Genomic DNA, 13,606 nt, shown 5'->3' with positions numbered 1-13,606 from the left:
GATGTGTCCTTGTAAGGCTATGATCTCTGCACCTGCCACAGATACATCCAGTCTGAAACATCCATGAAGTTCGGGAGCTGCTGAATCAATCGACATTCAAATCTGCCACAGCATTGCATTCTCTCTTCTCTGAGATGACATATCCCTTACTGAGTAAACTCGTTTAAGATTACACGTGGCCTAAAGCAGGGTCTCTCGAACTTGACACTGCTCACAACTGGGGCTGGATAATCCTTTGTTGTGGGGGGAATACCTGTGCCCGGAAGGATGTGAGGCGCACCTCGGCCTCTACCACACACGATGCTAGCAGCAGCACCAACTTCCCCCCATGTCGTGTGAACTAAAAATGTCTCCGGACAGGCCCATAGGTTCCCTCGAGGACAAAGTCACCCCAGGTGAGAACCACTTCGATGAGGTCGAAAGCATTCTCATCAATATGGTGACAGTGGCAGTAGAAGTAATACTACTAGTAGTAGTAATGTAATAATAACAATTAGTATGCATTCAGGCTTTCTATGGACCAGGCATCGTGGTCTACACCTTCACTCATGTTCTCACTGACTCTTCATAACAACTCCACAAATCGGGTTTTATTAGCATCCCCACTTGACAGATGAGGAAACTGAGGTCCAGAGAAATGAAGAAATTCGCTCACAGTCACCAAGCCAGAAAGCGGTTGGTTTAGGACTCAAACTCGCCTCAGTAATGACTCCTCGTACCCCAGGTTGTCCTGAGAATTAAATGGCATAATCCATGAGATGTCCCTCAGCACCGTGCCTGGCACACACAGTCACTGCTCAGATGAAGTGAGCGGTGACTTCTATGTGACAGCGATATATTAGGGTCATCTTTAAGAGATGCAGTGGTGGTCTCGGCAGTCCCCTGGATGCTTCATGTTGGCCTGTGTTCCAGCCAATGCCCGGACTGCCTCAAACTAATAATAAAGAGGACAGAAATCACCACAGTCCTTGACAATCTGCCAAGGCTACCTGTGCAGCGCTGACCATAAGTTCCTTTTTTTCCAGCTTTGAAAGTAATAGTTAATTCTGAGTCTTGACTGCTCATTGGCAAAAACTGTTTGCCTGTTTCACTCGCTCTCAGTTGAATGTCAAATTGGCGTTAGATGCCAGTTTTATTCTCTCACTAGAGAAGGTCATAAGAAGTAATTATATGCTGGCTTAGGACTTAAGAACAAAAAGAGGAAAAAGAAAAACAATTTTGAGAACTTTCTCTATGCCGAGCCTCGGATAGGGCATCCAACCTCAGAGAAGCCCAAAAGATAGATAGTATTATTAGTCCCATCTTACAGATAAAGAAACTGAGGCTCAGAGGGGAAAAGAGCAAGTTCCCCCAGTTTACAACCTAACAAGCTCTAGATGTCATTTTCAAATTCGTGACAGTCTGACTTCAGGGCCATAATATGTTTTGCTGTTCTTTAGGTTTAGGGGGTCCAAAGGCCAATGAAATAGAACAATCCGTATACAGATTCTAAATTCCCACTAAAAATATTTTTTTAAAAAACATAAATGCTGTTTTGAATAGTTCCTCTAAAGTCAACCATGAAGATTGAAAGTGATCAAGAAAAAAAATGAAAGTTGTAAGCCAATGAGGTGTAAATAGTTAATGAATTTATAATCAGAACATAAATAGTTTTGCCTTAATATACTAACACCCCAAGGGGAAAAATGTTCCATGTATTAGCAGCAAAGGGGATTGACAATCGATTTCTTTAAAATGCACTTACTTTATTTTCAGAACTCGTCATTTTATTACAAATGGATAAGTAAAGATATTTAAGCCATTTAGGATGAAATATGCAACCTTACGAGGAAGAATATGCATTTGCAGTGGTTACTGGTGGGTTACAGATGCTCTGCACAGTAAAATATCTGTAAATCATGGTCAAAGTATGCATTACTATGCTCTCCATTTATACGTTTATTATTTCTATTTATTCTTTACACTTCTACTAAGAGGCACAAACCTCTAAATTAAAAAAAAAAATCACGGAATATCTTTCAAGACTATGAAGTAATTAATATGAGGACATGTGGGTAAATGGCTAAAATTCAGAAATGTAAACATCTAAATGATATAATTTGGGCTTCAGGTCAAGAGTGAACTCTCTTCTGTGAAGCAGGTTTCCATGCCTTCTTTGGTTTTTCCCTTCTCTGAGTTTCCCCATCCTGTTACTTTAGGCTTGGCCCCAAAATGCTCTGGGGCATTAATCTACAGGAGCAGAGCCTGAGACAAGTATTTGAGAGCATGGACGAATTTGGGGGGTGAACCCAGGAAACAATGGCAAGAGAGATCGGGGAGTAAGCTAGGGAAGAAAAAGGAGCCAACAAAAAAATGTGTTGGCAAGCAAGTTACTACTCTGGGGACCTGGGGATAATTCCCACTAAAGAATTCTGGGATCCAGGATAGAGCATGCCCACTATAGTTATCCTGCTCAGGAGTCAAGGGTGCTTGAGTATTTATGCATGAATCCCTATCAGCCATTGGTTAAACATGAGTTGTTTATGGAGGGAGTATTAATCCAAGCCACTTCCGGCCTTCCTTGGGCATGGCTAGAGTAGAATCTAGAGGTCAGAGGGAGTCCTTAGGCAATGATGCTGACATTTAGACATCTAAAATGCATGAATGTAGGGGTGACACAGAGGGAGAGGGGTCAGAGGGTGTGGAGCAATGACAGTAGGAGCAGTCAGTGAGGTGCCCTGTAGGGATGAAAAGTTCCTGTATCCCTTATCACCTGTGGAGCTCCACTGACCTGTTCTCATGTCCTGTGGTTGTTGAATGGTTATGAATATAAAAATTATCTCTAATGCTGTCTACGGCCATGCCGCCCTGAGCAAGCCCGACCCCGTCTGATCTCAGAAACTAAGCTGGATCGGGCCTGGTTAGTACTTGGATGGGAGACCACCTAGGAAGACCAGGTGCTGTAGGCCTAAAAAATAAAAAATAATGGATTGTAAACTGACAAGGTCCTTGAAATCTGTGAGGTCAACCAAGAGTTGCCTTGACTCTCCCCCTCCCAAAAAATTAATAATAACATAACATAAAATAAAATAAAAAATTATCTTTAATGGTTACCCAAATTCAGATCCTGTGCACCACCCTAGAGATTCTGATTTGAGAAGTATGAGATGAGACCTGGGAACCTGAATTTTCAAATCCCACACACGCGCGCTTGCGCGCGTGCACACACACAAACACACACACACACCATGTATTCCTGTCACAGGTCTTCCAAGTACCTGGTTTGGAACAACTGTGTATTTACTCCAACAAAAAAATAACTTGTGGATAGAGTTGGAGGTGGGAGTTTGTCATTTTTTATGATCCGAGGGCTTTCTGCATGGATATTTCCTTTCTCTTTGAAAACATGATTGCTTGCTGTGCTCTCAGACTCAGAGAAAGAAGATAATTGTTAGCAGAATTCTGAAGCACTGATTATGCACCATGAATATATTAAAAGCTACAGGTATTTTGCAGGGAACCCACGGGACCACTCAGGAAGTGCTGTTTTGGAGTCTCTGGAGCCATAAGTGGGACTAAGGAACAGTGATGTAATGCATCCGTGAGAATAAACAAATTAGTCTTCAGGAGGCCCCAGATCTTGTCCCCAGCAGACAGTCAAACTTTGTTCAACCAGTTTCTTTGCATCAAAGCCCTACCTGACTCACAGGTGTCAGGGTAAAGTACAATCAGGTGAAAATGCATTGGCATTTTTAAATGGTAGACTGACGCAGACCAAATAAAGTAGACCATTATTTTTGGTAGATTGTTTTTTTAGATTGTGAAGTGGCAGTAATCCTTGAAGCTCTGTTGAAGAATGTTCTGAACCTGGCTTTTGCACAAGAAGTTGTTTTTTTGTTTTTTGTTTTTTTTAAATTAATGACAAAAGGAAAAAAAAAAAGGAAAGCATGAACCATATATGCCTTATGACAGCAGGTATAGTTTTCTTGCCTCTTCTATTTTTGGCTCATAGAGTACTTCGCAGATGTCAGCAACCATGAATAGACTGACAAACGAAGGGGTAACCCACATGCAACTGTCAATGAAAAGGCCATCGGTCTATTTGATTTCTCTACCTCTTCTTGCTTTGATTCGTCTCCGTGCTCAAAAGCTCCAAGACTCACTCGCTTGCCATTATTCCGTAAGGCAATTAAGCAACTTGGCAACAGAAGCAACCACAGTTTTCTGGAGTCGTTCACAGAGAATAACAGAACAGAACAGCCCAGGACAGATGTTGAACCAAAATGTAAGTGCTTATCTAAACACACTTCTCAGCGCCAAGGCTAAATGCTCTGCCACGGTGCTTCGCTTCTGCCCTCCCTCCCCTCTCCACCACTGAATTCCTCCCTCTGCTCTGTCTTCAAACTCTCCTGGCCATCAGGTTATCAACATGCGAGGCTCTCTTATGCTAATCTTCCTCCTTCCATTCTTGTTCAACCTTAAGTGCACTACTTGGAGTCTCCCTCTGCCTGAAAACAGTAATCCGATCCCTGTTTATCGCCTCCCTTGCTCCATCATCCTGCTGTAAACTGGTCTCTCTCTTCATACGATTCCACTGAAGCTATTGTCTTAGCATCGTCTTAATCGATGAACCGCCTTTGCCACAGCCGTGTTCAGTCCTTGATTTTGGTTGCTATCTCTTCAACCTCTGATATATTGACAATATCCTGGCTACTCTCTCTGGCTTCAGAAATAGCCCCTCCTGGCCATCTTCATGCCTCCGGACTGCTCCACCCGTATCTCTTCGTCTGTCTACTCTGCCTAGACATGACCCCCCTTGATGACGATGCTCTTCAGCCTTCCATTCTTCACACGATTCTCATTTATGTCCCCATCCCAAAGGTCTCTGTACCCTTCACCTCTCGGCTGAGTTCCTATCCCCATGTCTCTAGCTCACTACATTTCACTGTCATCTGGCTCTTTGCCAGGCATCTGGGGCTGCTGTTTACGTTCAGTCTACTCACTCATTCTACGAGTATTTATGGAGTGCTTACTGTGTGTATAAAATATATAGGAATAAAAGCCCACCGTAAGAGTTATCTCTTGATACGTAACTATTTATTCTAAAATTTAGCAGCTCAAAACAGCCAACGTTAACCCATAGCATCGAAGAGGCAGGCTAGGAGGAGCATGCCTCAGATGGATGCCTGTGGCTCAAGACTCCGACGGGGCTGCAATCGCAATGTCAGCTGTGGCTGCAGTTTTATCTCCAGACTCGATTAGGGGAGGATCTGCTTCAGTGCTCGCTCATGTGATTGTTGGAAGGACTCAGTGGGGCTCCCAGGTTGTGGGGCTGAGTGTCTCAGTTCCTCAGCGACTGTTGGCTGGTGCCCATCCTCAGTTCCTGGTCACGCAACGTGGCAACTGGCTTCACTCAGAGCAAGAAGAAAGCACCCAAAAGGGAAGGCCACTGTCTTATTATGATCCAATATTCGAAGCGGGATCTCGTTATTTTTGTAGATTCCACTCATTTGGAGTCTACAAGTCCAGACCATACTCGTAAGGAGAAGGTCCCTCGAGAATGGGGATGCTAGGAGAGAGGGATCATTTAGTGCCACCTTAAAGGCTATCGTATCCCCATTCCCAGGAAGCTTGGTTCCAGTGAGCTCTAATCCTAAATGGACGACAGAGCTATGAGAGGCAAGGATGGGGAGAGAGGCTGGATCGGTGCTATGGAAAGGCTTGCGTGCCCTGCGTGCAACTCGAGATGTCTGAAAGGAAACTTTTATTTCTCCCTTCAATTCCCTTCAGTAAAGATCGTTGCATCTTATCTTTTCTCTGAACTGGTACAACAGCCTCTTAGCTGGTCTCCTTATACCTTTCTCTGCCCCCACTCCATTTTCCAGATATCCAAAAACGGTGTTTTAAATACTATATGTGTCAGGTCTCTCTCTTCCCTTTCCAAGTGACAGGATTTCAGCTCAAACCAGTTTCAACTAGAAATGGGATTTATTGACTTGGGGGTGAAAATTCTAAAGCAGCACTGGCTTTAGGCATCGCTGGAGCCCAGCGCTCAAACAATGAAGCTCATTCTCTCTGTGTCTCTTTTTTCTGCTTTCCTCTGTGTTAGTGTCCTCCTTGACCAGCTCTTCAATTACTGTGTCAAGATGCCCTCCATTACATCCAGACATGAAGATAATATTCTATCAAACAAGTAGCCTCAGAAGAAAGAGAGTATCCTTTCCCCATCAGTAGTTCTAGAATAATTCCTGGAGTGTGCCCCAACTGACCTGGATGGGATCACACGCCCATCAATGAACCAATCACACGACCACGTGGACACTGCGCCCTGCCTAGCCAGATCTGTGGAACCAGAGATTGGCTTTGATCCCGCCCAGACCACCCAGTCTAGGGATGGTGGACAGGTAATTCCCCCAAAGGAAACCGGAAAGCTGTTAATAGGCGCTGAACAGTCAAATAATCGGATAGACAGTACAATGTAACATGAACACCTCACTTAGCTAGTTAAATATCTCATCGCCTCTCCTTTACTTATGGGATAAAGTCCAAATGTCTTTGCATCCAAGACCCTCCATGAACTGGCCCACACCCGCCTTTATAGCCTTAACTGCCACGCAGTTTAATTTCACCCACAAAGAGGCACACGTTGTTCTCAGAGTAGCCTATGTTCTGCTGTACCAGCGCAGCCCTGTCGTGGGGAGTCCCGAACTTCCACTTCACCGCCTGCTGAGCCGTGTTGTTATCTCAAGACCCAGCTCGAATGCCATCATCCTAATAAAAAAATGAAAAACCTACCCCACTTCTCTTGACTGAATCAGTTGCTCCTTTCCCAAGAAACTGTGTGAATATCTCAACGGGGTGGGGAGTGGGGAGCATTGGTGTTCTCCAGGGGATGTTTGTCACTGTCTGTAATCCCTAGAGGGGAGATTCTTTTGGAATCTAATAGGTGAAGGCCAGGGAGGCTGCTGGACATCCTGCAATGCACAGACAGCCCCCCACAACAAAGAATGATCCAGCCCCAAATGTCCACGGCGCTGATGTTCAAAATTCCTGCTCTGTTACAACATGTGATGCCTTGTATTATAATTATCAATTGTATATCTTCCCAAGTAGATGATGAGCTCCCCGGGGGCAGGGACACTGTTACATTTGTCAACGTACTCCCAGAACTAGCAGGTGCCTGGCCCATAGCAGATGCTCAATAAACATTGGCAGAATGACTGAAGAAGGGAGTGAGCGTCCAGATGGGCTTATGAAACATTATCCAAGAAACCGAATTCCTAGAAGGCATGATGATTCCTCAGATGGCTATTGTATTAGAAAATCTCAGCTGCAGGGTGTGTCTCCTCCCCCCTTTTCAAGAATAAATTAGGACACAAAGTTTCTGAATTCAACGTCACATGATTCTCCTTGCAAGGCAAGCTCGTCTATGACCACCTATACTCCCTGTGCTATCAGTTATTAAGAAATGCCCTCTTGGCTTTTAATAATTTCTAAAGACAGAGGAAAACGGACACCCTTCTCGTAGTTTAGAAAACTTTTCTTTCAACAAACCAAAATTTCATGGCCTTTCCCCCATTGAATTTTAGTTTAAAATGAGGCTGTATGTGTGTGATATCTTCATCTAAGCCTCTGCACGCTTGACTAAGGAATGCACACATCATCGGGAGCTCAGCAGCATATAAGGTCTCATACGTTTCTCAGAAAGGACATTCAAATGTCAGATGGAATGATTTACACTGCATGTCAATAAAAAGAACTCCAAGGTTCAGCAAGTCAATAAAGCTTATTAGAACAATCTTAGGGCCGAGTATCAATGTACCTGATGAGAGCCTCTGAAGTCAGACACTATCTCCAGGCAAGTGGCATTAAACAGACCATTCTGGAGCGAGAAATAAAATTAAAAGCTCCCATTATTTTGAGAGTTCATGTTAACTTAATAATACACAAGACGCTGGGGAAATTTGTCTTTATATTCCAAGAGTTAAAACCTTCTGGACGTTTTGTTGTTTAAGCTCCCATATGCTGCAAGTCTCCGATATATCAAGCACTGTATTAGGCGTATCCCATTTATTTGTGTTTATTTACCAACGCTTACATAGTGCTTCCCTGTGTGCCAGTCTTAAGCCTTTTCAAACATTAAGTCTTTTAATCCTCATTATGATCCTATGAAACAGGTATAACATTGTCCTCATTTTGCAGATAAGGAAACTGAGGCTCAGAGGAGCTAAGTAAAATGCCCAGGTCGCCCAACTAGTACGCAGCAGAGCCTCCATTCAAAGCCAGGCAGTCGGGCGTTAGAGTCAGTGTTCCTAACCGCTATACCACACTGCCTTGTGTGTACCACTTCTAGTCCACTCAATAAACTTTTAACTGAAATTTCAGCCTGCTTGATTATTTCAGAATTAACTTAGTTGCCAACATCTTGAAATTAAGAGACTTGACACGAGAGCTGGATTTCTGAATTCTCTTAATAAATCATAACGTCTAGCCCCCTGGGCCTGCTTTCTTGCATGGCCACGGTGGGAACTAAGAAGCTTCAGGCGGGGCACAGGCTCACCTTGCTCATTTGAGACACTTGGCTTGTCCCTGACGTGAGTCTGAGACGCTGGGCTAGGTGTTCTACACATGGAGATACTAAGCCCAAGAGAGGTTAAGAAAGTTAGCCCAGACCTCAGATCTAGTGGAGAGCAGAGATTAGATTTAAACTCGGCAGGGTCCTAATGGAAAAGACATGGCACACTTGAATTGAAGCAATTCAGGGAGATGTCCCTTTATAAAGGGACCAGTAACAAAGGTGTGGCAGGTGTGAAACAATAACCCTAGACTAAAATCAATGAGGCCATCGTTGATCATCGTCCCTAGGTCTCAAGGAACAAGAGGAGGGAACTATAAAGAAAGAAGAGCAGAACTGTTCAGAGCAGGTGCTTTGAGAGAAGGAATAGTCACCTTCAGGTGAGGGGCCCAGGAAATCTCATAGGGAGCAAACACCATGACCTCCTTCTTGTCTTTCCCTCTCATTTCTAGCTGAGCACTCCCCTCTGGCCAGATACAAATGGCCACCAGAGGACACTGGATCTTGTTGATGGAAGACCGACAGTGAGATGGGGGAGGCTGGAAAGCGCAGACAGCGGGTCACACACACACCTCGCTCACAAGTCCCACTGGATTCCAAAAGTCATGCTTTTCCCACTTCACTTGATCTAACCATTAAATTGATTTACCATTCCAGTAATATTAAGGATAAAATCGCCTACAAGTATGGTGCTCAGATGTGCCAGCTACTCTCATAAGAACTTCACTTGGGTTAACTCATTTTGCTAAGTGCCCGCCATGTGCCAGGAACAAAGTGCTCTTTGGAAACAGGGAAGAGCAGGGGAACGAAAGAGGGACAGAGACCTCAGGGATCCTCTTCCCTCTCGTGGGGTTGGACCATCTCCCCCTACCCTGACCTTTTACTCAAACTCGTGGGCAAAGAAGATTTCAAAGGAAGGGAGCCAAGGTGAGTTGAAAATGCAAAGGCACTTCCCATGCTGAATGTGAGTCCTGTTAACTGGTACCCCCTATCTATAGTCACCCCTCCTCTGAGTCCAATGTCAAACCTTATCTTTCTCACGTACCATTCCTTTAGTTCTTACTAGTTCATTAGCCTACCAACCTAGGATGAAAAAGAAACATACGAAGGACACAGCAATTAATAAGGGCTTAGGAGCTATGGATCCTTCATGCTGGAGGGAAAATTTGTGACCCCACGATAAATATGGGGGCAAAGGAAAGGAGGGTAGGGGTTGAGGAAGGACTTAGCGGTTCTGAGTTCCTTTGGATAGTTCATTTGGCAGAGTGCAATATTTCCCAAACTTCGTTCATCCATCTGCCACCTTCATGGTTTTGCCATATTTGTACCCTCTGCACTATTATATATTTAATATTTTTCTAAAAATGGGAAATTTGTTTAATTGACTGTATTCTGAAACATAAACATCATTTGTCCTCAATCAAAAACTAGTATCGTTCCAATATACACTTAAGCAAATACGTAACCACTAAAATGAACAATTCTGTCTGTGTAGTGTCTCAGACCCACCTGGCATATTTTCAATAGCATGCACGTGCATCTTTTGGGAAATGCCTGCGTAGAGATTAAGAGCATGGGCTCTGCAGTCAGACAAAACCGGGTTCAAGTCCCAGTTCTACCACTCAGGAGACTTTGCCTCATACAACTTCGCCATGGATTAAATAAGTTGTGCGGGGCACCATGCCTGGCCCATGGAAGACATTCGAGAAACGTTACCTTTCAGAGCTCCATAAGCCACACTATTGATGGTTTCCTAGGTTGCTTAGACTCTAGCATCTATGTACCAATAACACTTATTTACATCCTGAGAGGAAAATTATAATGTAGAGAAAAAATACACTGGGGATTCTCAGAATTCCAGGGCCCTCTCAGCAACTGGAGTGCTTGACTTCCATATGGCAGAGTATAGGGTTTTCATGATATACAAAGATAGTTCTTTAAGCAATCAAATATTACTGCCACTAGCTAATGAGAACTTAACTATGATTGCTAAGTAGAGGGACAGAAGCTAGGAGATTTCAATTAACATTGAAATATTTATCCATCCATCCATCTATCCATCCATCCATCAGTACCTCCATCCATTCATCCCTCCACCCATCCTTTCATCCACCTATCCACCCATCCATTCATTTAACAAATATTTAAGTAACTTTCTTTCCAGGCATTGTTCTGGGGAGGTGGATATACAATATTGAGCAGAGTAAAACAAATATAGTTCTTACCTCCACAGTGCTTACAACATAGTGGAAGACACAGGCAGGCATGCATGGGATCCCCAGATTTTTCAGCCTCACCTATGCCCTGGGACTTGGTCCTTTCCTCAAAGAGACATCCAGTCCTTACTACAGTGCCTCATCTCTCTACAACCTCTGGCTGCTACAGCCTCCCCCAGGTGGCGGTTGGACGTTGGCATGACCTTCAATTATGCCTGCTGTGATTTGATAACCCAAGCTCAACCCAACTAGACCCCCCACACACTGCTTTCAGGTTCAGAAGTATCACACTACAGAGTATAAGATCTAGCTTCCCCAGGAGCTATGCTAAGAGGCCAGGTAATACACCTTGTAAATGTAGGTGAGTTCATTCTCCCAAGGAGTGAATTCGACCAATTAAAGGAGATGGAAAGACACTAGCAGACATATCCTCTCCCTTCCAACAAATTGTCTGAAGGTCCAGTGGTCCCACACGGCCTGCCTGGAAGACCTCCTGTGTGATGGAGCGGCTCACCACCGTTCCTTATAAAGCTGTGGACAGCTCAGTAACACTCCGTTTTGTATATGTTTGCCTTCCTGTTCCTGCCTCCCTTTCCTTCATCCTTCATTCTAGCTGTCCTGGTATTGTAGCTCTCTATAAAGCCTTAGCGTGCAGTGTTATCTCAGGCTCTACTTTCAAGGAAACTTGAAATTGAAACAAACAAACAAATAACCATACAAATAAGTAAATATTTACAAACTGCTACGAGAGCCCTCAGTGGGGAAGAGTCTGACCTGGTCTAAAAGTTAGGGGAAACTTCACTTGCAAAAGTAATGTCTGAACGGAGAGCATGAGCCACAATTGATTAGTTAAGGGAAGAGGCATGAAGGAGCACCTAGGCAGTTAGAAAAACATATTCAAAGGCCCTGAGGTAGAGACAACATTGAAGGGAGAAGTTGAATAAGTAATGGAAAGGAGGTGCTAGCAGGAGGTAACACCAAGGAGTGAAGACAAAGGGGGCTGTTTAGAATGATGCAGCTAAGTAATGAATCGCCGGTGATTCCTGAGGCTCCTGCTTCACTCAAGAACGTGGTCACGCTTCTTAAACAGAGGGCTAAGACAGCCTGTGATTAATGGAGAGTTCGGACGATTCAGAAAAAAAATGTGTTCTGTGACATTTTGCTCACATAGGTTTTCTGGACTGGGAAACACAGGGATGCCAGCATCTTTTATCGAGAGATGTTTTGTAGATCACAGAGTGAGAAAAGTCCCGGTGAACTCAAGAGGATGACAATCGAAGATCATCAAAATCTGACTGCAACATGATATATGAATTTATATATATATAGTAACATCAACATGGGTGCCGAGCAAGGTACAGACAGAGTAGGAGTACGTGAAAAATACCGTTTGCACATTAACTATGGACAATCAGATATCTGATGAAGTTCTCATGTGCCGTGAACATGAAAGTCATTACGGGGGACATCTCTGCATTTCAGGACACGAGAGAAGCTCACCGGTTCTATTCTCTCCCGAGGACAGAAATGGAGAAGGGTGAGAGAGGTGGCTCTGTCCTGTCCCCTCAGCTTTGATCTGTTTTACATGTCCAGCAGCCACATACGTTTCACGCAAAGAAAGAGAATGCCATCGCCTCGCTGAAGAGATCTCAGCCCCGGGTATGCCAAAGCCTAAACACTCAAAATTCAAGTTTGTCCACTTCGGCCCGGATAGCCTCTCCCCCACCCAATATCTGACTTATATTAGTGAGTATGTGCTTTTGACAATTCTTCACTTTTTACCCTTTACTATCGACAATGCAAATATAAATGTCAGGGAAGTCTACTTCGATTTCCCCCAAATTAAAAGAAAAAAAATTGCAGCGAGGTCCAACTGTCGAGAATTTTAGAGATTTTCAAAGAGATCTAAGGCCCTCTAAGAAGAAGGCGCCACATCTGAAGCTTCTGGTATATGTCTGTGACTTCTCCGAAGAAAAGAGCGAAGAGAATTGGGTTGAGGCTCTGCCCTCTTTACGGGAATTTAGTTTATAGAGACTGAAAACTCAAGTAGCTACTGATCCAGGTTCATGAGTAATGGCTGAGAACAACTGAGGAGGCAAAAACCCGTTCGTAGCTCCAATGTATGTGGGATAAAAGCTCGAGACTGTCAAATTTTCACATTTTTCAAGAGAAGTAAGAATTCAGGTTTCATATTAAGTATTCCAACATTTAAAATTTAGTTCATATTAAGTATTCCAACATTTAAAATTTAGTAAGTGATTCATAGTATGAAGAAGGAGGAGGAGGACAGGGACAAGGAGGAGGAGGAAGGAAGGAAGGGGAGAAGGAAGAAGGAGGAGGAAGAGGAGAGGAAAGAGGAAGAAGAAGGAGGAGGAAAGAAGGGAAGGAAGGAAGAAGGAAGGAAGGAAGGAAGGAAAAGAAGGAAGGAGGAAGGAAGGAAGGAGGAGGAGGAAGAAGAAGAAGAAGAAGAAGAAGAAGAAGAGGAGGAGGAGGAAGGAGGAGGAGGAGGAGGAGGAGGAGGAGGAGGGAAGAAGAAGAAGAAGAAAAATCAAACTAAATTAACAGACAACAGCATAAAACTACATGAGAACCAAGCAAAGCCAGTTTACACGTTGACTCTGAGGCTCCAGAAAATTGAGTTCGATTTAAAGGAAAACTTTATGGGAGTGGAGCTCACTTTGCTCTTGGACAGCTTTCCTCGGGATGAACGCAGACACCACTTCCTTCCATCTTTAAAAATGACATCAATATTTTGTTTTCCTTGGCATAATTCACTGCTCATCTGGGACCCAGGAGAAATGATTTGAATGTCCAGTCAGCCTAGCGATCTGGCGAT

The 13,606-nt window shown here is 43.9% G+C and overlaps 1 pseudogene; it reads left to right on the top strand.

The window, feature by feature from the left end:
- The first annotated feature begins 2,829 nt into the window (after positions 1 to 2,829).
- Positions 2,830 to 2,948, top strand: LOC120620582 (uncharacterized; annotated as a pseudogene).
- The last annotated feature ends 10,658 nt before the right edge of the window (positions 2,949 to 13,606 follow it).

The sequence above is a fragment of the Pteropus medius genome, unplaced genomic scaffold (assembly GCF_902729225.1).
Source record: "Pteropus medius unplaced genomic scaffold, Ma_sr-lr_union100, whole genome shotgun sequence".
In the NCBI taxonomy this organism is placed as follows: domain Eukaryota; kingdom Metazoa; phylum Chordata; class Mammalia; order Chiroptera; family Pteropodidae; genus Pteropus; species Pteropus medius.
The sequence above is the reverse complement of the archived record's forward strand: the minus strand, read 5'-3'. Positions and strand labels throughout refer to the sequence as shown.